The sequence below is a fragment of the Tamandua tetradactyla genome, chromosome 1 (genome assembly GCF_023851605.1).
Source record: "Tamandua tetradactyla isolate mTamTet1 chromosome 1, mTamTet1.pri, whole genome shotgun sequence".
In the NCBI taxonomy this organism is placed as follows: Eukaryota; Metazoa; Chordata; class Mammalia; order Pilosa; family Myrmecophagidae; genus Tamandua; species Tamandua tetradactyla.
This window is the reverse complement of record NC_135327.1, coordinates 28,489,332-28,517,291: the sequence shown is the minus strand read 5'-3', so window position 1 is coordinate 28,517,291 and position 27,960 is coordinate 28,489,332.

The window sequence follows — 27,960 nt, the reverse complement described above, 5'->3', positions numbered from 1 at the left end:
ATTCTTTCTTCTTCCTCTTCAAATCTGGTGTCGTGTGCCTCCAGTATATTTTTTATGTGGTCTACTGCATCTTTAATCTCTATAATATCTGCTATTTTTCTATTTATTCTTTCAAATTCCTCTTTATGGTCTTCTAGTGTCTTTTTGATCGCCTTTATGTGTTTAGCCATCCATTGATTTTATTTAGTATAATTATATGAGCATCTTTGATTAGTTGTTCCAAAATCTGTGTCTCCTCCGGTGTTTTAGTTTTGTCATTATTCTGGGCTATATCTGTTTGGATTATGATATGCTTAGTGATCTTCTGTTGCCTTTGAGGCATGTAACTAATTTGATAGGGTTACTTTGGACATTGATTTCCTTCAATGTATTTGTGGGATGTATGTGGAGAAGGATGCAGGGCACAACAGTGCAGTGATGGGTTGCAGCACAGGTATAGGCACGGGTTGGGGATGCAGTGCGGGTGCCTGTGAGCTGGGGTGTGGGGCACAGGGTTGTTGAGATGCAGTCCGGGGGCCATGAAGGCAGGGTGCAGCTTAGGCAGGCCTTGGAACACAGGAGCAGGGTGCGGTGTGGGGGACACAGAGATAGGGTGCAGCAAGAGACAGATGATGGGCTGAGCATATACATGGAGGCTGGTGTGCAGGCAGGATGGAGTGTGGGGGTCGTTGGTATCAGAGTGTGGGATAAGCGACACAGGGGTCAGGGCACAGGGAGGGCAGGGCATGGGTGTGTTCCTGCACAGGTGGAGGGGTTCATATGGCCTGGGATGTTGGTGTGTGAGTGTGTAGGGGCAGGGCATGGGTTGAGGGATGTATGTCAGGGCCAGGTGATGTGGAGTGAGGAGGTCCCTGGTGTAGGTGTGCAGGTGCAGGGTGGGAGTGGTTTGGGGGCAGTGTGCATGTGTGTGCAGGGGGTGCTGTGTAGCAGAGACACACACGTGTGCATCTGCCAGGTGTGGAAGCTGGGCTCTTGAGCCAGGGGGTGGGGCAAGTGTGTACACGTGTGCTGGGCAGGGGGTTGGGGTCAGACGTCAAGAGGTCGGTGTATAGATGTGTGGGCGCCTGGCGGGGAAGATGTGGCTCTGCACATGTGCAGGTCTATGGGGCAGGGTCCTAGAGTGCACATGCACAGAGCTCTGGGGGAGTGGGCTAGGGTTGTGGATGCTTGGGCTGGGGGTGCACCTGCTTGGGCTAAGGGCAGGTGTGTCCTGGATGTGCAGGTCAGCGCTTGCCCAGAGCTGGGGGGTGTGGCGTAGGCATATCTGAAAGGGCCTTACACTGATGTACACATGCACAGAATTAGGGGAGAGTGAGGCGGGGTTGTGCAACTCTATGGGCAAGGCTGGGTGTGGCCTGGGCAGGAAAGTGAGTGTCTGTATGGGGCAGGGAGGGGGAGGTGGGGGTCAAGGGCCTGGACCAAGGTGCACAGGGTTTGGGGTGGGGGAAGAGGTTGTGAGATGTGTGCTTGCACAGGAGAGGTGGGTTGGGCTGGGGTAGGGGTGTTGGGCAGGGACCTGCAGGGGATGGGGGTGTGCCATAGGGGGCTGGTGACCGGGATTCAGGTGTGTGGAATGTGGAGGGAATCACAGGTCACCAGGCGAGGGCAGCATACATGAAAGAAGCTTATTCAGTGTGGCTTGGTTTACTTCCTGGTCCCCGTTTCTCTGTCTGTGCATTCCTGAGAGTGCCTGGATTCCCTTTAAAGGGGCGTTAAGCTGTTTGCACCAGCTGGACAGTCTCTGGTTCTCTGTCTCAATTCTTTGGCTCTTGCAACCAGTTTCCACAAGATCCAAAGCAACAATAGAAGCTGTGTCCATTCCAGAGGTGATACAAGATTGGAAGTTTTTTAAGAAGGAGAAACAAGACTTTATACTGCTGAAGGACATGAAACCAGCTGAAGTTGAATGCCCTGGCATCTTGAAATTATGACCTTCTTCCAAGAGAATCCTGTTTCTTTGAAGAATTCAAAAATACCAGAGTCCTTAAAAGCCTGCCTGCCAGATCTGTCTTCATCAGGCTGCACCCTAGCTTCCCATGCCTGGACCCCAATGCCTTGCTGACTCCCTTCTATTGTCACTGAAATGGTGATCATGGGTCCCTACATAATCAACCATCACTGGCAAGAGATCATATCCTGTTTTCTTTTTATATCTCAGTGTAAGTCAATTTAGGATGATGGTGTGAGGAACCCAGGCTCCTTCTCTCTTTTTGCTCTTCCACAATAAGAGGCATCCATCTTATAGTCTAAATGGCTGCTTCAGCTCCTGTCACTGCATCTGCATTCCAGCCAGAGGAGAGAAGGGAAGAGGCAAGGGAAGGGTATATTCCTTTATTATTGAGAGTGTCAGAGAGCTATTGCTGTGCAAAAAAAAATCCCACAAATCCTTATTAGTATACAACAATACATTTTTATGGTTCATTATCTCTGGGGTAGTCAGCTAGGCAGCTCTGCTGACCTCAGCTCAACTTGCTCACATGTCTGGGAGTCAAACTCAGCTAACCCAGGATGTTCTCAGCTGGGACAACTTGGCTGTCTCGGCTAGGCTCTGCATGGCTCTCACTCTCCAGCAGGCCAGCCTAGGCATGTGCTCACTGTCATGGCAGATGCATAAGAGTACACGCCCAGTGCACAAGCCCATTCCAAACCTCTGCATACATCACATCTGCTAATATCCTATTGGCCGAAGGAAGTCAACTGACTAAGCCCAGTGCCAAGGTGGCTAAGGGTAGGGAAGGGAGTTGCCTTTTACATGGCAAAATGCAAGGATATATGGAGGGGAAGAACTTGAGATATTGTTGCCGACTATCCTCATTATAAGGGTCACATCTGATGAGTTAGAGCAAGGCCCTATTTAGCTGCAAGGGAGTCTGGGAAATGGTCTTTCACTAGATAGTCAGGCTCCCAGCAGAACCATGTACTGTTATGGAGGAAGGAGAATTAGACTCTAGGGTTAGGATTTTCAACCACACTCCGCCAACAACCCAGTCCCTTCCAGAGCGTTCCCTGATCCCACCAACCAAAGTTATTCCCTTCTTCCTTCTCTGAGCTCCCCCAGAAATATATCTGACTCACTTTTGGAGTCTTTCTTTCACCTCAAATTAAAGTTATTTATATTTCTAGGTTTCTCTCCTTTGGTGGATTATAAGCCCCTTCAATTATACCAACAATTTATTGGGTCCCAGCTGCAAACTTGGAGATCCAGAAAGGAAAGAAACAGTCTCAGGCAGAGACCAAAAACCATCAGGACAGAGGACCTGTTTGATTTTTTGTTCTGTTTTTTTCTTTGGGGACCACATCACACCACATTTAAAAGTAATAATTATAATGTAGTTGCCAACACTTAAAAATTAGGAGTTCCCTTCCAAAAATAGATTGAGATTTCTGGATTCTCTGAAAAACTGGAAGACCTAGCAACATTAGGCCTGCATTTCCAACATGAGATATGTGTCTAACATTGTGTATCATATAACTTATAGTATAAATATAAATACGCATGCTTGTTTGTTTTTTAGCACTGCTAGCTCCCTATACAAGGGTTGGGATGTTGTTCTGTTCACTGCTGTAGCCTACTGCTTAGCACAATGTCTAGCACATACTCAAAAATTGCTTGAGTAACGAGTAAATGAACAGCAAGCATTGGTTGGACCTGAGTATCACTGCTCTCTCCAAGTGAGCCCTACCTCACTAACTCATGTGACCAGCAAGGATCCTGGAGTTTGAGACTTTGTGAAGGAGACAGATAACTATCAACAATGAGAGTGCCATGTCTTAAGTATCTTGACAGAGTTAACTAGGAGGTGAGAGTTAGGTAGCTAACCTGGGGATCAGCCAGGAAGACTTTCTGGATGTGTTTGCCCTGCTGGAAAGTGAGGGGTAATTTTTAGCATAAGGAATAGCATGTATGAAAGCCTGGAGGCCCATGCTAATTGCTCAACTTAGCTAAGTGCATAGTGGCTGGGCAGAGGGGAGTGTAGGATGGGTGGGCAGTGGCCAAATAGGAAAGTCGCTATCCACTGACCTAAGGAGCTTGGCCCCTTTCCTGAGAGATGAGGGTTTTTATTGAACCTGAGAGTAACAGGATCAGATTTAAGTTATAGAAAGATCATCCAGCTATCATGTGGGGAATAGGTGGACAGGCCTGGGGGCTGGCCAGAGTCAAAAGTAGGAATGAATGCTTGTTTGGATGGGACCTTACGGGGGTCAGAAAATAATGAAAATTGATGAAAAGAACCCTATGTAAGAGGACAAAGAATAACACACTTATCCTCACTGTCTGGAAAATGTTAGAGAGTGGGGGGACTGTGGCCAACCGGAGAATATGCCTGTCTATAGGAGTTTCTCAACATCAGCAGTATCAACATTTGGGGGCCAGATAATTCTGTTATGAGGGCTGTCCTGTGCATTGTAGGATGTTCTGCAACATTCCTGGCCTCTACCCATCAGATCCTAGTAGTACCCCCACATCGTGACAACCAAAAGTGTCTCCAGATATTGCAACATATCCCTTGGGAGGCAAGAATCTCCCCTGGCTGAGAACCACTGACTCGGGAGCAGCCACGATTCCTCACCAGCTAACATCGCTCTATGGGAATGCGAACCACATTGCATATTTGATGTCGGCAAGTACTGCACTTTTTCAGAAAGTGTCAGCGCATATCACATGATGGACAAAAGCACAACCCAGGCCCCAGTTTGCAACCTTTGAGTCAGCAATTTATTATAATCACTAAGGTAAGAAATGGTAGTTGTGAGTCACAGTGGATTTATTATAATACCCAAAAGCCCTGCTTTATGAAACTATCCATTGAGTACACGCTTGCTCAATATTTATTGAATGAATGAAAAAACACATTTGACCATTTATTGTGCTAATCCTGAATGTGTGTATGTGTGTCTCTCTCTCCTCTAGGTTGTTTTTTTTTTTTGTATGCTGTATTTCATTTTCTTTTCCATGTGAGTATCCCGTTATTGCAGCACCATTTGTTGAATTTTTGTTTGTTTGTTTGTTTTTGATGGTTTCTTTTATTTGTTTGTTTGGGGAAGTGCATGGGCCAGGAATCAAACCCGGTCTCCCACATGGCAGGCGAGAATTCTACCACTGAACTACCCTCACATCCCCTCTTCCCTAGTTTTTGTTTGTCTCTCATATGCCTGGTCTTTCAGATTAATCACTTGTGCCCATTTCCCTCCTCCATTTCGGTAACCTCATCTGAAATCAGCCTTTCCAAAACAGGGTAGAGCCACACACACTCACCCTCCTGTCCCTTTATAGAGAAAATAGCTAAGCCATTTCCTGTCCCTTTATAGAGAAAAAGGCTAGGCTGTATGGGAGAAAGGCTGTTAGCTCTGTGGTGGTCAGTTTATGTTGAAAAAGTTCTGCTCTGGATAAAAGTAAATAAAACAAAGCCTTGTTTCTTGGAATTAACATCACTATCGCTTTTTCACACTGCTGACACTCCCCGGCTGCCCCCTCTCCTCCTTCCCCGAGGAATGGGCCACATGTGATCACCTTTCCTTTACACATTTCCTCCCCAACCCCACACTGCCGTTGTCTCTCCCTACATCGCTGGACATTTTTGACAGGCTCTGCCACTTGTTTAAAGGTTTAGTGAAATTTTTCAGATTTGGGGACTCTGATCTTTAAGGTCGGTTTCTGGAGGGTGCCCCGTGTCTCCTGGCTGGGACTCAAATTGACAGCTTGCTCGAGGGGCTGTGGGCAATCCCAGTGCATGGGGAGTGATAGAAAAGTTAGAAATGACCATGCAGACACGAGCTCTCCTTATGGGGCCCCCGGCAAGCCTGGTGCACTGGGCAAGCCGTGTCACTTAATGCCCCCTCCCACGGGAGGAGGCTAAGCCAGTGCTATCCCATCACAGACCCTGCCCAACCTTCTTGCCTCTTCTCAGCTGCTCTCAGCAGTGGCACTGGCTCAGAAGGTTTAATGTTCTGTTGTCACCATCTTGAAATTCTTAACATTTCTGAACATGGGTCCCACGTTTTCATTTTGCATCAGGCTCTCAGCATAAGCTGCAGCCAGCTCTGCTCTTACATAGGCCGGATTTGACTGCTTCATCTCGTTGGATCCTCCCAACCCTGGAAAGGGGTTATTACATTGTCCCCATTCTACAAATGAAGAAATGGAGGCAAAGAGACTGTATGACTTGTCCCTGGGCCACGCGGCAGGTTGGTGGCAGAGCGGGTATTTGAATTGGGTGGATCTCTCTCAGACCCTCACTGCCGCCCTGTGGTTGGAGGGGATGGGGTGGGGGTGGGGGGCACAAAGTGCTCAGCAAACACTGGTTGGATGATTGAATGATTTTATTGATTTTATGGCCTGGAAGCGAGGCCAGCTTTTCCCATGGCTGCCTCCTTCCCTAACCTTAAAACTCTCTCCCATGAGGGAGGCCCCCAATCTCTTTAGCCCTCCCTTAAACCACCTGAGGTTTCAGGCAGCCTCTGGGTACCCCAGATCCCACCTGCCTCTAGGGTGGGGATGGGGAGACAGGAGCAAAATCAGATTCATCAAACTACCCCACAGTCCCAGAAAGACAGCTTACAGCTCAAGCCTTATTTATTAACAGTTGCAGGGTTTTAAAAATTGCATGAGCTTAATTTACTTTTTCTTCTAAGAGAATTTAAAGAGGTTTGCAGGAAATTTACAAGAAGGAGATTTAACTTAGAAGTCAGGAGAAAAAGAAAGCAGAAAAATAAGAATAAGGATATAATAGAAATATGAAGCAAAGCCAGGGAGCAGGCTGTGTAAGCAAGCTGTGGTGAGGAGGCTACTGGCCACCCAAGATGAACAGGTCCTCATCCACAGGACCTGCAAAAGTGCTACCTGGCTTGGCAAAAGGGGCTTTGCAGGTGTGATTCAATTAAGGATCTTGAGATGGGGAGAGGACCTGGGACTACCCCAGTGGGTCCAATGCAATCACAGGGGTCTTTATATATATTAGAGGAAGAGACAGAAGTTCAGTGAGGCAGAGACGGCAAGATGCTCTACTACTGGCTCTGAAGATGGAGAACGAAGACCTTAAGCGGCAGAACGCAGATGGCCTTCCTCATGGAGACAGCAGCCTCCAAGCCTAAGGACTTTTAAGGTGTTGATTCCACTTAGTAGAAAATTAGGAACCAATGCCTTTCACCTACTCATTCCACCTCGTGACAAAAACCAAGGAGGAGACTGAAAACATATAAGAAACAGAAGAAATGCAGCATGGCCAACACCCTGATTTCAGGACTTCTGACCTACAGAACTGTAAGATAATAAGTCCACGTTGTTTTAAACTACTAAAGTGTCAGAATTTGTTACAGCAGCGATGGGAAACTAATACCCATGCATATTATAGAGTCTATTAATTGGGGACCAATACTGTGCAAATTGGCACTAAGTAACCATCCAAAGAGGGACCCCCACTAGTTTGTGATCCACAGAGTACATGAGGGGAAAGTAAACCCGTTGATCAGGAAGAAATATCCGTTTAAGTCTCAGAAGAAATGTCTCCCGAGGAGCCTCGTAGCATCAGCATCTTTCCCGACGTGGCACTCAGATGAGGGACGGAAGGCGTGCGCAGCCTTGAGGGAGGGAGTTTCTTTGCAGTCCCCTTCAGACCTCACCCTGCCCACCCAGGCGATGATTTATTAATGAATCATAGAAATTAAGTCAAGTCCAATGAAAATCTTTCCCCCTGTATCTTTTTTAAAAGCAATGAAAAGTGAGTAGACACACTGCGCGTGGAGGAAATTCACAGTAGAGAAGAGTGTAGAATAGGATCTCCAAGCGTCTTTCTGTAAAGGACCAGACGCTTGGAGCTCTGCTGTAACTGCACAGCTCTGCCACTGTGGCAGGAAAGTAGTCCTGGTCAGGACCAAAGGGCTGGCTGTGTCCTAATAAGACTTTTTCGGAAGAACAGACAGTCAGCAGATCTGCCTGCAGGCTGTAGTTTCCCAACCCCAGCTTTAGGCAATAATGTATTTCTGAAGCACAAATAGCCTGTTTTCTGGATTCCTCCAGTGCTCAATTATCTGGACAATTTTGTCAACCCCTTTCCACCAGAATAGCCCAGGGCCCTCCTGACCAACCACTGGGGACAATACCTCAAGTATCCTTCCAGAATATTCTAGGCATATAGAAGCAGCTGCAGGCTCCCCAACTTCCTGTCTGTTTTTACACAATTGGGAGCTTGTGACCCTGAGTTCCCCATCTTATGTTTTTTGCTTGATGGGATTTCTGCACACCCACCTGCCCATAATGGCACCTTGACATCAGGTAATGGCTCTGTTACACAAAGTCATGGGGTCAACAAGAGCATGGAAGGAGCACCTCTCCCCATGATGGGCCATCTCTCTCTGGAGAGGCAGTGTGGCAGGGCAGAGAAAAGCTGGGTTCAAATGCTGGTTCTGCCACTTAGTAGGTATGGGTTCAAAGAACTGATTCAGAGCCAGGTCTGGGCTCTAACCCTGGGCTCCCCTCACACTTGCTGGGTGAGTTTGGTCAAGTTGACTGAACTCTCTGTGCCTTAGTTTCTTCATCTGATCTTGGGGCAAAGATATCCAATGTGGGTTTGCAGGAGTCTGTTCGTGAAGTACTGAGTGGACGTGCTTAGTGTATAGTAGGGAATACACTTTTATGTTCTCCTGAAATCAGGCAACCAGAACTCAGTAAAGAGATGTCAGAGGTAACAAGCCCAGACTAGAGTCAAGTCCCTCCTTGGCCACATATTGGCTGGGCAGCTTTAGGTAAGTTACTTAAGTTCTCTGAAGCTCAGTATCTTCATCTGGAAATGGCTGATAATCTGAGTTACTGGGAATTTTCAGTATAGGGTTGTCAGATAAGAGACAGGAAGCCCAGTGACATTTGAATCAGATAAACAATGAAAAATCTTTTAGTATAAGTAAATCTCTGAGGTAGGCTAAAAATGTCCCTGAAAGATATCAAGTACGATCCAAGGAATCTGTGAATATTACTTTATATGATAAAAGATGTGATTAAGTTAAGGGTCTTGGGATGGAGAGAGTATCCCAGATTATTCAGGTGGGCCCTAAATGTAATTGGATGCTTCCTTCTAAGAGGAGACCTCACACCAACAGAAAAGAAGAAGGCAGTGTGGAGACAAATGTTGAGCCTGGAGCGATGCAGCCACAAACCAAGGAATGCTGGCAGCCATCAAGCCGGAAGAGGCAAGGAACAGATTCTCCCCTAGGGCTTCTGGAGGGAGCCTGACCCTGCCAGTGTCTTGATTTCAGCCCAAGGATGTTTATTTTGGACTTCAGCCCTCCAGAATTTATAGAGAATAAATTCCTATCGTTTTAAGCCACCAAGTTTGTGATGATCTGTTACAGCAACCACAGGGAGCTGATATAGTCCCAAGTGTATTTTTATTTGCAGACATCTGGCCCAGTGCCTATGCATAATGAGAACTCAAACAGAGGTCAGGATTTTTGCATGTTATCAGTAAGTGGCGTTATGATGTTTTGATTCCTCCCTCCCCTGGTTGCTGTGGCAGCTGGACAAGGTGAGGCCTGTCAGAAACAGGGCCTCTGGGGACCAGCTTCCATCCTGTCAATTTACTCTAATTTGGATTATCCCTTGCTTTTCCCACTCCAGCCTCTGAACTCCTTTGGTGCAAAACAAAATGAACCCAGTTTCCCCAGGCCCCAGGTTCCAGCCCTCCCACCCCCTTTAGGTTTGAAGGTCCCTGTTACTTCCCTCCGGCTGGAGTGGAAGGAGCTGGCTCCCTCTCCACTCTTCCTGCTTCAAGACTTGGAGATGGTGCTGAAGTCAAGACAGTTTGCAAAGACTTGTCCCCATAGATCTGTGTCTGTTTCATCTGACGAAGTTCCCCAGGATCCTCTTTCATGAGATTCTCTCCTTCCAGGGTCCTCCTTATCCCGAGATCCTCCTGTTCTCGGGATTCTTCTTTTTCTGGGACCCTCCTCTTCCCAGGACGTGTCTCTTCCTGGGCGCCCCCCCTTCCCTGTTTTCCACCCCAGCACCAGCAACCTTCAGTCACAGACCAGCAAAGATTTTATTTTATCTTTTATTCTTCCGCTTGGTTTACTTTATATTTTATTTTGCTTTAGTTTTTTTCCCAACACTTTTTCATTTAATTTATATGTCTTTCAAATGAAAAATATAGGCCGGTTCAAAACTCCTAACAGCGACAGCAGAGCCTGTCCTTGTTTCCACCTTTCCTGGCCCCAATCCCCATTTCCACAGCGATCTCATTCTGATTTCTTTTGCTGTGTTCTGTTCACCGCCACATTCTAACATCACATCCTGACATTGCTATTTTATGCATTTTCAGTTTTAAACGTGGTCCGCTGATTTCCTTCGATGGAAGGTGAGGCTTCCACCTTCTCATTACCGCTGCCCCGCTCCCAATCACACACCATCCCCACTCCCACACACCCACAGCCTTCTACACACACACACACACACACCTACACACACCTACACACACCTACACACACCTTCCCTCCACGCATCATTCCAATAATAGCTTTGGTATCTTTCGGGTTAAAAATGTATCCAGCACGTTCACCACTGTGGCTTCAGAGCCCAAGCCCTGCGGTCGCACCACCTGTGCACAGCTGTCTGCTGCAGACGTTGGGTGCAGGCAGCCTCGGTGGCCCTCGTGTGGGCTTGGGAGAAGGAGCCGGAAGGAGGCCTCTGCTGGGTCTGACCTTCTCGGAAGGCCTTGAACGTTGGCATCATGCCTTACTTCCGACGCTGGACACGCCGCCCCGAGATACCCTGATAGAGTTGACAAGAAGACAGACTCCCAAGCCACTGTGTCCCCCACCTTGTGGCCCAGACCGCCCGCAGGGCACGGTAAATCATAATTTTTATAGACCCGGCAAGGATCTCCCGGATAACACAATCACACAGCAGCATCATTGTACGTGTTAAAAGAACTGCTTTGTTAAATGCAAACATTTAAAACGTACCACAATTTGTGTTACCATGTATCTTAAAATGCTGGAAACCCCAGAAAATGAGGCCGAGGCAGCCCCTCTCAGCCTCCAAGAGGCCCCTGGACCCCAGAACTACAGAAAAAGTTGCTGTGAGTGTGCACGTTTGGGGGAAAGGTCCTGGTTTCCATCACATTCTCTGAGACCCCTCTAGTCCGATCTCCCCACCCCACCCCCGCCCTTTTAGATGAGGAAATCGTGACTCTGAGAAGTGTATTCCCTTGTCCAAGGTCACAGAGCTACAAATGGGGGGGACAGAGAGGAGCCCAAAGAGTCTGGCCCAGATCCTACACAGTTAACTGCGGAATTATCTAGAGAATAGGAGGCTGAATTAGTTTCCTAGCACTGCTGTAACAAATGACCACACACTTAGTGGCTTAGAAAAGCAGAGAAAAAATTCCTTATCCTCTTACAGTTCTGGAGGCCAGAAGTCTGAAACGGGTCTTCCAGGGCTAAAATCGAGGTGTGAGCAGAGATGTGCTCTTTTTGGAGGCTCTTGGGGAGAATCCATTTTCTTGTCTGTTCTGGCTTCTAGAGCTGTATTCCTTGGCCCCTTGCCCTCCCACCCCCACCCCATTCTCAAAGCCAGCAGGGTAGCATTTTGTTTTGGGGTCACATCACCTCCTTCTTCTGTGTTGTCAGGTCTCCCTCCACCTCCTTCTTAGGGGGACCCTCATGACCACAGTGGGGCCACCGAGATAATCTAGCAGAATCTTCCCAGCTCAGGAGGTCACACTCACAGGTCACACTCACAGATATTCAGGGATTATGCCTGGATATCTTTGATCATCATTACTCCTCCACCACAGCAGCTCTCCAAGATCTGTTCTCCACACCTTGGCGCCTGCTACTGAGATTTCAAGGTGGTTGAAGAAAAGGTAACTGAAGACAAGGTAACTATAGCGGGGGTCTCTTGTGTCCTGTAGGAGGCAGAGAATCCACCACCAGGACCAGGCAAAATGCTCCAGAAACTCTGAGGCAAGTTGGGTACAACCCCAGCTTGGAGGCTGAAAACATCAGGGGAAAGGTTGACTCTTGCCCCAGCAGCCCCCCTCCCCAACTAGTCTAGAAGGAAGAATGACAGGGACAGGCTTCAGCTCCTGCCTCTGCCAAAGTGCTGGGAGTGCAAGAGGAGTGATAGGGTGTGAGAGTGGAACATTTGACCTCTGTGGACAACAAGAGGGGTCCAGCTGTCTGGTGGGTGATCTCTGCTCTCTGAGCCTTGGTTATCTCATCCATACAATGGGGAAACCACAGTGCCTGGCTCAGATTCTTGCAAGAATTAATACCCAAATGGGAAACCCTGGGCTCAGTCCCTGAAAAGTGAGGACCCCTGACAAGTCTTTCTGTCTCAAGTAATTAACTCCATGAACCCATTGTTCAGGACAGAATCTTTGTAGTTATCCTCAAGGCCTCTTTCTCAGTCTTATCCTGCGTCTAGTCCACCAGCAGATATTGTTGACACTACCTTCAAAGTATGCCCTTCACAGACACTATCTGTGCCGGTGTGAAACTGTTGTGTAGCCCAGAAAAGCCATATTCTCTTATTCTCATTCAGTATTTCTAGGTGGGATCTTTTTTACTCTTTCCATGGAGATGTCACCCACCCATTCAAGGTGTGATTGTTTACTGGAGCCCTTTCAGAGGGAACCATTTTGGAAAAAATTGTAGAACCAACAGAGCCCACACAGCCAGAGACCGATGGAGATGCAGAAGGAAAATGCCACCAGGGAAGCCTTCTGAAATGAGGAGAGAAAGCTAGCAGACATGGCCATGTGCCTTCCCAGCAAAGAGAGAAACCCTGAACGCCGTCTGCTCTTTCTTCGGAATCATCTTTCTCTGGATATCTTAGCATGGACATTTTTATGGCCTTAGAAGTGTAAACTTGCAACTTAATAAATTCCCCTTTTGAAAGCTATTATATTTCTGGTATATGGCACTCTGGCAGCTTTAATAAACTAAAATATCACCCTTGCCCAAACCACCATCATCTCTCTCCTAGATTACTACAACAGCCTCTTCACTGGTTCCCCTGTGTCTTCTGTTCCTGCTGAATTTTAGAGTAGCAGAGGGATTTTTTTTAAACCACAAGTCAGTACAATTCATTTCTTTGCTCTGAGCCTTCTATTGGTCCCCTATTTCACGTCAAGTAAAAGCATCCTTTACCTGGCCGACATTGTCCATGGGATCCAGCCTTAGGATTGCTCTCTGAACTCATCCCATGTGGTTCTCTCTATCCCTCTATCTGCTCCAGCCACACTGGCCTCCGGCTGGCTTTTCCACATACTAAATATGTTTCTGCCTCAGGGCCTTTGCACTGGCTGTTCCCTCTGCCTGGAATGCCCCTCTTTCTGATGACCATGAGCCTAATCAACTTTGCCTAATTTCACAACTCTGCTTAGGTGTTACCTGTTCACAAGGGCTTCTCTACTCTGACTATATAAAAGAACATTCCCTCCCTATCTTATAGCAATACCTGATGTTATTTTGTTATTATTATTTGCTTATGCATTGTCCTTCATCCCCACTAAAATGTCAGCATTTTGTCTTGCTCATTGTCCTGTTTCCAACATCTAGGGCAGTGCCTGACACATAGTAGGTGCTCACTAAATATTTGTTGAATCTCAGAAGGGATTTATTTGGGACTAAAAAAGAGATAGCAAATGCCACCCCCTGGTTCCAGGCACTGTTCTAGGCCCTTTGCATAGATTCTCCTGTTCTACCTTTATTCCAACACTGTGGGGGTCCACTGGCATACTCCATCCTCTGCCCCCCAAACACAGCCACACGACACATTTAGCAGATGTGGAGAGTGAGGCTCAGAAAGCCCAAGTGACTGGTCAGGGTCACAGCTGGCAGGCAGCTGAGCTGGGTTTGAACTCAGGCGATGACTCCCACACTCAGGCCCTTGCTCCATGGCATGGCTGAGTCATCCAATATGGTGACCATTGGCCACACGTAGCCACTGAATGCCTGAAACGTGGCTGGTCCCCATCGAGAGGGCCTGTAAGTACGAAACACATGCCAAATTTCAAAGACTCAGTACCCAAAAAACAAAAAAATATTGCATTAACAGTTGCTTAGATTGCTTACATAATGAAATAATAATATTTTGGATGTATGGGGTATATTTAATATATTATTAAAATAAATTTCACCTGGCTTTTCTGCTTTTTAAAATATGGCTATTAGAGAATTTTAAATTCCACATGTTGCTCACATTTGTGGCTCATATTCTGTTGCTATCAGACGGCACCGTCCTGCAGCATCTTCTAAATCTGAGCTGGAGCATCTTTTGCTTGGGAGTGAGCAGGTCAGCCACCCCCAGGACTCTGCTCCAGGGACCCCCAGCACAAACCTGTTCTCTGAAGATCCTGCCGAGGGATTTGGACAGCTAAATATTTACAGTTCTGAGGTTGCCGTTATAACAGCTCCAACATGCCTGCAGAGTCTGTATAAACCCAATCATTGCCATACACATGGCTTTCATTTCAACCGCCTTTAATCTTTGAGCCCGCTCCCCGATAAAGATGACATAGCAATATCTCTGTGAAGCGCCAGGTCATGTCTGCCTGGGAAGCAGCCACGTTTGTCTGCAAAAGGGCAGGGTCTGCTTTGGGACAATTCCCAGTGACTACTTTTGAAAGCAATAGCGGCTTTTAATGGTCAAGTTCAATGACTCTCCTAACCTGGTCATGGAAGGAAAAGTTAGGAATTCTGAGTCTCAGGCTAGACTAGACACGCTGCTGCTCGCCCTGCCAGTGGAACTCAGCAGGATTTTAAAGCACTGCTTCTGAGAATTCTGGTTGGGCGATGGAGTACAAGAAAACTCAGAATTTGTTGGGGTGGGGATAGTGCAGCAGAACCGTCCTTTGCTCTGTGTGTGTTCTAAAGCAATCTAATCTCATTAAATTAGACTGTTTTCAGTTTTATGAGGCCACTGAAGTGATGCTTACATGGGGTGAAGGGGTGGGGGTATGGGTGATAGCTCACATCCCTGCATGAAATGACTGTAAATGGAGACTCAGGTCACAGGAGAGAAAATAGAGAAAAAGACGAAGCGTTTTAACGAATGACTGAGAGGCAGTTCATGTTTGACACCATCTGTAGTGTGGCAGATTGGGCCAAATCGCAGATTGCATAAATAAGGTGACATTGTAGGACTTTGGCCAACTCCTAAAGAGAACTTAAAACAGTTTATGTGGCTCCAAAAACAGGGTCGTCTTCAGATTAGAATTTGCCAGCCTTGTTAATGGAGACATCATCTGAAGCTGGTTATTTGAAAGTGTTTTTGGCTGTAATTGAAAATCTCCTATTCCTTTCCTTTTCACTTCCTGCAGTTACTGGTGGTGATTTTTAGCAGTTGAGAATCTTGATCCATGACTTCCTTTCTTACAAGTGTACTTTATCTTATTTGGATTGAGCCATCTTCCTGAAAATTAATTAATTTTCCATTCAGGGCCAAGATTGTTGCTAAGATAAGTGGAGTATCACTGGGGTCACAAAGTGATTTCACATAAAGGTGAGGGTTTTCCAATCGTAGAACTAGTTACCTTTAGAAACATTCTTTTCTTTTGGATTTCTGTGCCCTGCTTGCAAAGAAATGATGCCATTTTCCCTAAGTTCTGGCTTCTCAGCAATGGTTATTTTAACTGACACTCATGTCAAAAGCTCGTTTGTAATGTCCTTTCATTTCAGTTTTATGGCAAATTAAATTATGGTGCGGTTAAACAAAATTACATTAAAAACCATATGTGCTGAAGAAGTTTTGTAGAGAGTATGGCGTTTATGCTTAAAAAAAACCTCCAACCGCTCTGTTTAAAGTGGATCTTTCATAAACTCAGAGTCACGAAACAACAAAAACGTCCTTCACTGAGTCAAACCATTTGGGAAAGAGACTCGAATTGAAAATACTATTGAAGGAAACAAGTGAAAAATTGCAAGTGGAGTTTTTCTGTCAAACTTGTTTGAAATTAAGGAATTCGCGTGAATTGCCATCTTTTGCATCAGAAGGAAGAAACGCACACAGTTTCCCTGCTATATGGAGTTGTTGTGACATAAGAAAACAGAATCTTTCTAAACCTCAAGTTTAATTAATTCTTAAAAAAAAAAAAAATTTAGCAGCAGCATGTTAAAAGGGAAGGGGGGGGAACCCGATTAGTTCCAAATAAGCGTCTCTTAATCACCCTTATGAAGGCGTAATTTGCAAAACACTACAAGGAAGTAACATCTCTTAATTTTTTTTTAAAAAAAAACGGCATTGATAAAAATAAGGAGAACGCTCTTAATTAAAACATAAAATTGTGGACATCTGCTTGGGATTGTTCCCCGTTGCAGTGATTAGCGTATCCGTACGCCCAGATAATGAATCCCTCGTTATTATTATTGGATAATAGTCAGGACCCTCTGTGAGAACGCTGCGGGCCCACTTTGTAGTCCTCGGGCATACGCCTATTAGATTCCAATAAGTTTCGCAGAAAAAAAGGGGAGGGGGTGGAGGGGGGGCGGCCAGAGTTAAACACAGGAAACAAGCGTTGAGTGTGTGCCAATAAAAATGATCACAAATCAGGGCTGCTGATGTCATAACCCTGGGGGTCGGGGGTCAGGGGGAGTGAAAGCGCCTGAAAGGGACCGCCTGTCTGCGGCCGGAGCGGCGGCGGGCGAGGGGGGCGGCGGCGCGCACAATGGGCCCGGAGTGCCTCATTAGAGACGCGTTTGATGGGCTGCGGTCCCCCACGGGGGCCCCGGGCGATGTCAATGGGATAATTACGATGATCTAATGGCCGGCTCTTTTGCATGCAGGCCCGCCTGAATGGGGCGCCTCGAGGCTGCATTCAGGCCGGGCTGTGTAAACTGTAGGGTGCCTCGCCGACTTGGAGCCACGGAGCCTGGCGGCCGGTCAACTTGGACCATTTTGCATTCACGCTTTGAATAGGCGGAGCGGGAGGCGTCCTTTACCGCGGCTGCCTTTCAGCCGAGAGAGTGACAGATTGGAGGTCAGGGGCTGGCAGGATGGAGGCCCTCGCTGGGCAGATGGGCCGGCTCGCGGCCACTCCGCGGACCCCCGCCCCGCGCCGTTGGAACCCCTCGCTGCGCAGAGGCGCGTCTACGCAGACCCTCAGGTTTCCGCACGTGTGTGGGTGACTGGCAGTCGCGAAATCTCCTAAGGCCGTCGAGAGAAGGGTGGTTTTGCATTTTCAAGGTCTCCCTCTTAATGAGAAGAGTAATGCATCCACCAGGTCAAACCGCCCAGCACTTGGCGTATCTCCCGGCCCTCGTGCGTTTCCCCGTCAGCAGACGTGGTCCCTGCCAAGTGCACTAGCAAAATCCTACACCCCTCCCCGCTTCAATATTTTGGAGGGGAAACGGGCCTTGCTAGCCTATAATAGGCATTCCACGATTACCTGTGGAATGGATTAGTAATTAATAAGCAAATATAGAACTGTATAATGTTTTCTTAGTCCTCCCCTTTGCCTTTCTCTCACCTGCGTTCCATACCCTTGAGGCAAACAATCCCAAGGGACAGGAAGAGCTACTTTTCCTTCCCCCTCTCCCAGTTTAAAAGAAAATTTCACTGTATTTCTAAAAATATGCATGTGCGTCCTAGAAAACTTTAAACCATGCTAACAGGGTAAAGAAGAAAGTAATACTCTTGCCATCCTCATGTGTTTCTCAGATTATACAGATAAAACACAAATCATGTGCCACCTACATAGCCCTGTTTTTATATTAGAGGGCTCACAGGCTATATGATACTTTGCAGCCTGATTTAATCAATGGTCAGGGACATTTTTCAGTATCAATAAATACAGATAGATTTCCATTACCGTATTACATAGTTGCCTCGAACTTTGCCATCTTTTACTTGTGCAGTTAGTTCCCTCTGATGGACAGTGAGATTGCTGTTATTTTTATTTCTTTAAACCAATGTTGGTAAAAAAAAAAAGATAAAATTTAAAAACAAACAAAAAATAAAATAAAAATAAACAATATTGCTACGAATATGTTCATACTTCCTATCATTAAGCATCTTTCCGATTGTCTCCTTAGGGTGAATAATTAACATTTAGATAAGTGAATAATTAATATTTCAAAGATGAAGGATGTTAGTTCCCTTACATATTCTATATTTAGATCTGGAACCAATCCTGAGTAATAATCTCGTTTTTAGTCGCATATGAATATGCCTAAAAATGTAGCTTGCTGTTCCTATCCTCTTCTTTGCATCGAACATTTAAGCTTTCATCCTTTCCACCCCAAAAATGTCCTTGTTCCCAGTAGAAATATCTTGGGTCACACTCCAGGCAAAGAGTGTCTCTGATCTTATTTCACCCATTCTTTTCTCCAATCAGTGAGGTCCTTTTTTTATTGCCAATAAGTAGAAATAATTTCATCTTTAATGCCTTCCCTGGAGTTACAACACTTCCAATAGTTGAGCTGAGTGCCAGGTTAACCTGAAGTCCCAAAGCCGGACATGGAAACAGCACTGGCTCAGAAAATGATGCTGGTAACTGATGACATGAGATTGTCCCGCATAACAAAAGGCAGCCCCTGATTCGGATCATGCTGCTGCCCACACAAGGTCCAAATTTTGTCTGCTCTGCAAGATAACTTCATCTTCAGACAGAAAACAGAAATGGAATTATGTCATATTCAAGCATTCTAAATTCAGTTTTAATAAAACAATATATGAACATAGTAAACATGTTTTCAAAGAGTGAAAAATCCCTCTCCCACCTCATTTCTACCCCACCCCCTCTGCTTTCCCAACGCACACACGCGCGAGCGCGCACACACACACACACACACACCTTCTGGATTTCTCTCTCCAGAGGCACTTCTTACTTTTCCTTGCCTCTCCTTCAATAGATATTCTCTGCATACCTAAACATCCTGCATAGAAGCATCTCCCCCTCTTATATGGGAATTTAACATGCTATACACACTGCCCAGCATTTGGCTCTTTTCACTTACAATATCTGGCTAAGTATTCCTTTGCATGAATGGACCACACTTTATTTAACCAATCCCTTGCTAATGGGCAGTTAGGTTGGGCTCAGTCTTTTGTTACTACAAGCAATACCGTGATGAATGCCCGGGAAGCATTCTTCTTGCACAGATAAACTAGACCTGCTGTTAAATTCCTAGCAGAAGAAATGCTGGTCTAAAAGATAGGTGCTTTTAAAATCTTGATAGTTACTACCAAATCACCCTCCCAGGAAGCCCTTCCAATTTGCATTCCCCACAATCTAATCTGAGAATGCCTGTTTTCCTACACCCTCACACCATGCCCCATCAATGTTTCTTTCTGAACGTCAAATCTATGAAAACTGTTCAAATGGTGTTTCCCATTGCTAAATAACTTACACGAGTTTAGGTTAGAACCTAGGGCAGAAGGGAGAAAAAAGTGACAGACTCGAACCCTCCACAAAACTAGGAGTTAGAAATTCCCTGGGAATGTTGACCCCAGGGAAATTTCTTCCCCTTGAGAGAGAAGGGGAACAGGCCAGCGGGTTATGTTTACTTTACATGAATGGGGGAGAGCCTGAGCCCTTGTTTGGGGTGTCACCCTTCCTCTACCCGTAGGCCAAGGGCACCAACAGCAGGGCCACTATCCGGCTGCTTTGAGAGGTCAAGGCTGGGACAGGACTCACGTGCGGAAACCGTGCACCTGCTTGGGCATAGCTGACTGCAGAGGGCAGCCAGGTTTGCACATTTCCAGGCTCAACCAGCAGCGTCCTCCAAAGCCTCGCATACGGTCCTGCCCTCTCCCAACTAATAACTGGCAGGTTAAATTGCAAGCTAACAAAATCGCCCATTTCTTTTGCGTAAGCAAAGAGACGTGGGTAGGACGTTTGCATACGATATGAGAGTCTTCCCCAACTCCTTGTCTGTACACCCAGCAGCTTGAAAACCCCACAGAAGAAGGTCTGAATTGCGATTTAAGGCATGACCAAGGGAGACTGGGCATTTCAGCTCTTTAACCTGCTAAAAAGACCATTTGACCCTTTGTATGCCTTATCGCTGTCTCCACATTTTGCTTCCTTTTAAATGCATGCCCCCAGGACAGGGAATTTGGAGCGCTGATTCCTAGCGTATCCAAGATGTCCTTTGCGTACTTTCTGGCCCAAAGAGCAGCGTTTTCCATGAAAACACAATTCTCAAATCAGTTTCCTTCTTGTGATCGGCAGCTTTTTTTCCCCCCCAGAGAAAATTATCCTCAGCCATGGTTTTGGATATTGACGCAAATCTGAAATTCTGTGTTTAGAAAATTCTGAGAGTTTTAACGTCTTGAAAATAAATTTCAAAGTGTTAAGCGCCCAATAAACAGTTTCTTGATCTAATTCCACTTCCTGTTGTTTCAGAAAGATATACTTTGCATTGGTTTCGGAACATTTTTACACTAAACCATTATTTCATCTTCTCTTCCTTGTTGCCTATAAGTCAACAAAAATTCTAATTCTCTCAAAAGGGGATAAAAGGAGTCGAATATTCAGGGCTGTTTTGGTTTTTTTCTTTCTTCCTAGCTCTTGAAAGGAAACTATACTTTATTTCTTTGACAAAATTCTCAGGTGCTTACATCTTCAGCAAGCTCTGTTGAGTTGCAGGAAGGCTTCGTACATCAAAGAGTTAAATGTAAATAGCTGTCTTTGTAGGAAGCTTGGTTCCTGCTGTGTGTGGGTGGAGTTTGGAATCCCGGGTACACAGTGCACTCACATTTTTGGTTGATTGTCTTTAATTACTTCTGAGGGCTAAGCATGGTTGCTGGTGCCTCCAGGCGTTCATGACAGACAAGGAATGTTTCTTAATGCCATTTATAAGGAGCGCATCGTTGAGCATCAAACAGAGCAAACATGACAAAAATAGCAAATGTATCATTATAGCCTTCCTTTAAGTAGAAGATGTGGTAAACAGAAGGGAAAAACCAACCACACCAGGGAGGGGTTATTATTTGTTTTGATTGCCCATTATTCTGAAAGGTATTTATGCCCTGATTCTTTACAGTACTTTGCTGAAGTCCTAATTTCTCAGGTTGAAGGCGGGCGGGCAAAGAGGTGCCGCCTTACCCTGAAGAAACATGCCAAAAACCAGCGTAGCGTCCTAAGAGAAAAAGATGATGCTATAATCGGTCCTAAAGTTCTTGCTAGTTGTTTTTTGGAGTTCCTTTCTGGGGAGAAAGCAAACAGGGGGAAGCGGTTCGGAGTTACTAGAGTTAGGGCTGCCAGATTTCTCAAATGAAAATGCGGGACACCCAGTTAAATCTGAATTTCAGCTAAACAATGAATAACGTTTTAGTTTATGTGCTATGCGATGTTTGCAGCATGCTTTTACTAAAAACAAACAAACGTTCATTGTTTATCCGAAATTCAGATTTAGCTGGGTGTCCTGTATTTAATCTGGCAACCCGACTAGAAGTAGGAATATCCACCATCGTTCTTTGTAATATAGGAAAAGTGAATGCTGCCCCGCAAAAAGAAAATTGGGGAGGGAGAGGGGCTGGTTACCTTAGTCGAAAGACCATATTCTCAGCAAGACATGTTTTGCTCCCGACAACATCCGTGTGTATTAGTAATTATGGAGACACAGAGAACTGCAGTGCCGCAACCCCCCCGCCCCACCCCTCTCCACCCCATGGTCCATCCCTGCCTCAGCTACAAGGCGGGAGCAGAAGAATGGACACTCGGTGAGGATTTTGATGGACACCGAGGTTCGAGGCATGGCCCCTGGTGGCTGCCTATTTTGGAGACCTTGAGAAAGGTGTTTCAAGACTCAGAGCCTCGGTTTCCTCATCTGTGAAATAGAAATACTGATACCTCTCTCCTGGAGCTAGAAATAGCACGGGTGAGCTTCTAGTTCAGCAATGGGTACCCAGCCCTTTAAGAGAGGTAGGTGTGGGGACTAGAGGCTGGGCTGCCCAGTGGCCAAGGGCATTGACCTGGAGCGACAAGGGGACCAGAGAGAGGTTTGGAAGCTGTGTGTTCTGGGGCCAGTGACTCCACTCTGAATATTGGGTAACTTCATTGGTATCCTTCTAAAATGTAAACTGGGATCACCTTTTTATAATGGAAATGGGGTTTTGTCATTCCCCAAATCTCTTCCCTCTTGGAAAATGAACTCCAGGCCTTCAACAAAGTACCCTATGAGACCCTTCGCTGTGTCTCCACCCCACCCTCAGCTCTGCCCTCATCAGGTTCCCGCCACTCTGGCCTCCTCCCTTACTCCTCAGACGTCCCATCGGGCTCAGGACCAAGTGAGGCAAGAGAGGTGCTCTCTCTCAGGATGAGCAAGTTTCCCTGTGAGGTCTCTCTGCAGGAGCTCGTGCATCCTTGTGCAACCAGAGAAGGCCTACACCATGCCCCCAGGCTAAGACATGGCACCCCAGCCCTTCTGGAATCATGATCTGAGCTCTCGGCATAGTTCTCCCCTTGAACAAAACGGCTGTGCCCCTGAGATCGAGGTCAGGTGAAGCAGTCAAGTAAACAGTATTTTTCTCTCATTTAGCCATCTACTTAAAAACACTCATTTAGTAACCCTCAGAGCACCTACTACATGCCAGATGCTGTTCTAGGATCCTAATAAACTATTTCATCAGACTTACCATTTTAAAAGGCAAAATTTTCATTTTTAATTTCTTCTTACAGGCTAGGTTCCAGATAAGATGCTTTACAACAGCTATCCTAATAAATGGTGCCCATCTCTTGAATTTTGCTAATTATTACCAAATACAAACACAATGATTGGCCCAGTGCATGGGTGAGGAATTTGAGGCTTAGAGAGGGGAAGTAACTGTCTCAAGGTGGCATAGCTAGGAAGTGACAGAGCTGGGACTTCAACCTATGGCCACCTGCCTTCAAAGAAAATACTTTAACCTCTTCACCTTTCTACCTCCTAGATAAGATCACACAGTCTTAGAGTGTCACAAGGCATACATGAAACCTTCTGAAAAAGAAGTGATTTCATTAGGAATGTTGAAATCAGTTGACTAATCAAATCGATCAAAAGTCGTTAGAAATGAAAAAAACAACAGCAGCAATCTTTAGACCTGTGAACAGTTTTCTCCCTCAAATATCTGTAATAAGTGAACCAGACTGTTGCAAAATAAAAATGGGGTCTAGGTCAAGATTTAAATTAATTGAAATGTTTGTTCATCTTATCCTCAACTTAATTTCCTTGAGCATTAGACCAGGGTCAGCACATTTTTTCTGTAAAGGACCAGAGAAGAAATATTTTTTATCTCTGCAGGGCATCTGGTCTCTACTGTGACTCCTTTTCTCTGCCCTTAAACTGGGAAAGCAGCCACAGACAAGATACAAATGCATGGGCATGGCTGGGCCCCAAAAAACTTCATTTATGTAGACTAAAATTTGAATTTCATAGAATTCTAGTTTGTCACGAAATCTAAAAAATGTAAAAACCATTCTTAGCTTGAGGGTAGTACTACAAAACCAGGCAGCAGACCAGATTTGACTCCCAGGCCATAGTTTGCTGACCCCTGTGGATAGACCATTTGCCTCCTTGTTGTTGAGAATTCTCACTGAAGAGGGAGGTTCCAGAAACCTTTATGTGGGTGTCTTCAGTCTATGCCAACCATGGGTAAGAGCTTGGTTTTTATCACTTAGGAAGGGCACTAAATCCATTCCACATCTGCTGTCTGCTGCTATGACGAAGAAGCAATAACGCTCCTTAAATGGAGTGGGTAGTGTGGTTTACTTTCTGAAGATAAGCAAGTAAGGAATGAGCTGTTCTCTGGAAATGCTTGAAATGTTGAGTTATTACCCAGGAATCACCTCCATGACAATGACGTTAGAAAGAACTGAAAGAATCGATGTATTATTCGAAGCCTGGCTTTTCCTCTTCTGAAAATTCCCTCCATTCTTGGAGGATCTATGAATAGAGGTTAGAAGGAAAAAGAAAAAAAAGAAGTGCCGCCTTGTTTCTCCCCAGACACATCCCTTTTGCATTTGGGACAATAGGGTTATTTATGAACAGCCATGAAACCCGCTTTGAATGTCCACAGTGCAAACTCGAACCAGGACAGGAATTGTATAATTTACTGAAATGTCTTCGCCTCCTAACTTTTATCTCACCCTTGGCCTTTTTTTTTGGATTTCTCAAGAAAAGCCCAGACATGTGGGAGGAGACGGTTCCCCCCAAATTCTTTCCCAAAATAGATATAAGATCAGAGTGAAAAATAAAACCGACATTTCCTAATAATCTTGATTCTGTTTCCAAATTTGAGTGTTATTCATGCCTTCGTCTTCCTTCCCATCCCAGAGGTCAACAGTTGACCATGCCCCAGGAAAGAGAATTTCAGGGTGGGGTGCTCATTCATTCATTCAACAAACGTTTCCCAAGCTTCTACGCAACGCTCTCCATGGCTCGGTGGATCTAAGAGTGACCTAGACAAATGGCTTCTGGGTTTGCCATCTCCAGGGGATCAGGAATAAAGCTGCATCCAACTCAGGCATCTAGAATTTTGTCAGAGGTATTTTCTGGAAATTCTGTCTTGTTTTCACTCAAGAGACTGCAGTATAGTAAAGTGACACGTACCCTGACCAACATATAACAGGGATCGTCTGGAGTCTCTCCTCTTTTGCACTGGACCTTTCTTTCAAAAAATCAAAACCTAGACTCACTTTGATCAATCAGTGAAATCAACATGAGATTGCATTAGTCTGGCAATTTTTCTCATTTAAAAAAAATGATAAATCTTGTGATTATGAACCCAGGAATTTGATCTCTCTCTCTGAAACCTTTGTTTATGTTGAAGATAGTTTTGCATGTGTGCTTCACCCTGTGTGTTTTGCCTTTGGTCAAAAACAATAATTAGTCGACTTAATCCCACCTAAAATCAGCTGATTTTGACTGCTGCTTAGCAAACCTTTGGAAAGCAGAGAAGGTCACTTTAAGTCAGTAGGCTCTATAATTGTCAAGGAATCTGCCTACACTTGGTTAATCTATCATTTGGGTAACAGGAGACCCCGCGGTTGGGGAACTGACCCCAGCCATGGGGTCTCCTGTCCTACCCCAGGTGGCCCCGCTGCTAACATACCAGATTTCTTTTTCAAAGGTACGTTGTTTTACGGAGGCTCAAGGATAGCCCCAGGTAACTTTCCAAGACCCAAGATAGCTAGATCTCTCCTTTGACAGCATGTACAGCCTTGCACCACCTCTATCCAACTTGTCTGAGCCAGATTCCAAGGAATTTTCTGCAGGAAGAGGAGGCCTTTTCTCCTGCAGGGCTGGCAAAAGCACTGGGCAGGGGCTGGCTGCTGTTGGGATAGAAGATCAGTTTTGGTTGCCCCCTGATAATGGGCCTGCTAGCAGCCTCTAAAGACTTCTTAAGACAAACACTGTTTAACAGAAGAAGGACAGGCTTAGACCCAGAGTTCTGGGCTACCACGAAAAACCCTGAGTTGATAAGATGTAAAGAAGGGGGTCAGTCTCATAACCTGTAGGAGTGAAAACCAGGATTGCCTTTTTCTAAAAAAAAGATACAGCCTTTCTGGAAGGCGGTTTTGTATTATGCATCGAAATGTAAGAGCACACATGTGCTTGCTCCCAGCAATTCCCTCTGGAGCGGATATCCACGAACTACCCCTAGCATCCTATTTTTATGCAGTCCATAAGCTAAGAATGGACTTTTGATTTTTACATGGTTGAAAAAGGGTGTAAAACAGAATAATATTTCATGACACCTGAAAATTATGTGAAATTTCAGCATCATAAGTAATTGGAACACAGCCCACACCTGTTTTATGTGTGCATTTATTGACCTGGAGACGTTCCAGATTCTATTTCTCTATTTTCTAGGGGAAAAAAAAGGAAGTCTTAAAACAGTTTGGAGAATGTATTATTGTTACTATAAATGATGCATTTATGTTTATGTAATTGGAGAAACAGCAAAGCACGTTTCATTTTGAAGTTAAAAGAAATAGCACTTCGCGCTCTCTGAGTTGCTTCACATCTAAGTTTTTTCTCCCCACGCTCTCCCAGCACCCTGCAAAAGGAGGTGCCGTGAAAGATCTCAAGGGCAGAGTCTAACAATGTTTCCCTCTGCCATCTACTAACTAGTATAGGAGAAGTGACCTTTCTTCTCTAATTCTGTGCCTCCACCAACACCACACCAGTGAGTTTGAGTTGCTTGGGTGTCGGATGTTTGTGGGTCATTTCAGTGTAGTTCAAATGCATTTAAACTGCATGGTAGCTACCTTCCCACACAAAGACTCGAATTCAGAACTCATGGTCTAGGAGCCTTCTAAATCCCCGATTAACCTTTCAACCAGGTAACCCAAGAATCCCAGTCCCTATTCTCTGACCCATACCAAGGCAGCACCTGCCAGTCTCCCTGTGTGGACTGTTCTAGAATCAAGTAGCAGCATTCTCCATCCTGCAAGTAGCTTTCTCAGCCTTGTTTTTAAAAATTAATTTCATGATTAGGGTCCATTATTAATTGATTAATTATTAAATATTAGTTATTAATATTCTATTTTATCAAATGGTGGCGCCTGTGTCTTCTACCATCTATTAACTAGTACAGGAGAAGTGACCTTTCTCCTGTACTAGTTAATAGATACAGAAGCAGGGCAGTGAGTCGCAGCTGCAGATGGGCTTGTCCCCTGAGCCTGTCTGACCGCCACGTGTGTGTTCCCTCCAGGCACCTGCTGTGCACCGAGTTCCCTCAGCTCCCTCTCAACCTTCAGCTCCCTCTCAACCCTGGACCCCCATAAGCGCGCCGTCTGTGGGAAAAGCTGATGATACAGGGAAGAGCGAGAAAGAGGATGTGCAGACATCCTCACCCAGTGGACACAGGCAGTGTGTGCCTTCCTCCCCACTCGTCCCTGTCTCCTTCTCCTCCTCACAACAAACTACACGACGAGGACACCGTGATTTGGTCCCTGAGTCTTTCTGTCCCGCAGCCTCTGAGACATCCTGCCAGGCTGTGCACTTGGAAGCCCCCATGGCAGCAAGGTAACTGCCCACAGTGCCCACTTTGGAGCCAGCTGTCAGGAGGCCCACCGGGGCTGCTTCTATGGCCCACCCTCTATCGAATGGTGGGGCCATTTGAACTATCTTACTTGGACCTCTGAAAAGTAAAAACGTAAAGTGGTCCACTGGGCAAGTCAAGTGGCCAAGCCCACAGCCAAGGGTGGAGAAGACCCCTCTGCCCTGCCATGAGGCCACAGCCAGGATGAGGTTGCACGAGACCTTACCAGGGAAGGAAGCTGCTGGGCCAGGTGTCACAGCCGCGGCTCTGCTGTCATTTGGGGCTGGAGAATTCTTTCTTGAGGGTGTACATGCTCCCCCAGCCCTTGGCGGTGGCAAGAGATGTTCTCCTCTTAAGCACCTGCTCAGGAAGCGGGAGTCGAGAAATTACTTGAAAGAAAGAATGAACAATGGTGTCCAGGCTTGGATTTTCCCAAGGCAGTTCCTGTTTCCAATATCTTGCCCTACTGTCTCTATTAATTGAGCTGATTTGGAGTCTGAAAAACACAGAGGCGGCCTGTCTATGTGTGACTCCAGGCCCCATTGCGAACTAGCCGGCAAATTTAGGCAAATGAGCTGATCTCTATAAACCTCCCGTGTGATGTGGGGACAGAGGGCAGTTCCCTCAAGTGCTGTGGAAGGGGCCAATGTGAGGGGTTTGGCACACTGGCTGGGGCAGCGCAGTCCTCGTTTGGGTGAGTCAGGAGCCTTCCAGGAAGATGCCCGCTCTGTCTCTGGCCCCCAAACTACGATCTAATCGGACCTACATTTGGGACAAGTTAAATTGTACCAAGACATGTGTATTTCTACATGTGTAGTGAAATGTCCAGAAGGAAAATGTCAGCCGATAAGTGCCCAGTGGCGTCTGGGGGCAAGAGAATTTTTTAGTTTGGGATTTCTTGTATCAAGCATGAAGAACTTTTGTGATTTATTATCTTCTAAAGAGATGTTCTTTAAAAATGAAGAATATCTCACTTGAGGCCCCTTCTGCAAAAT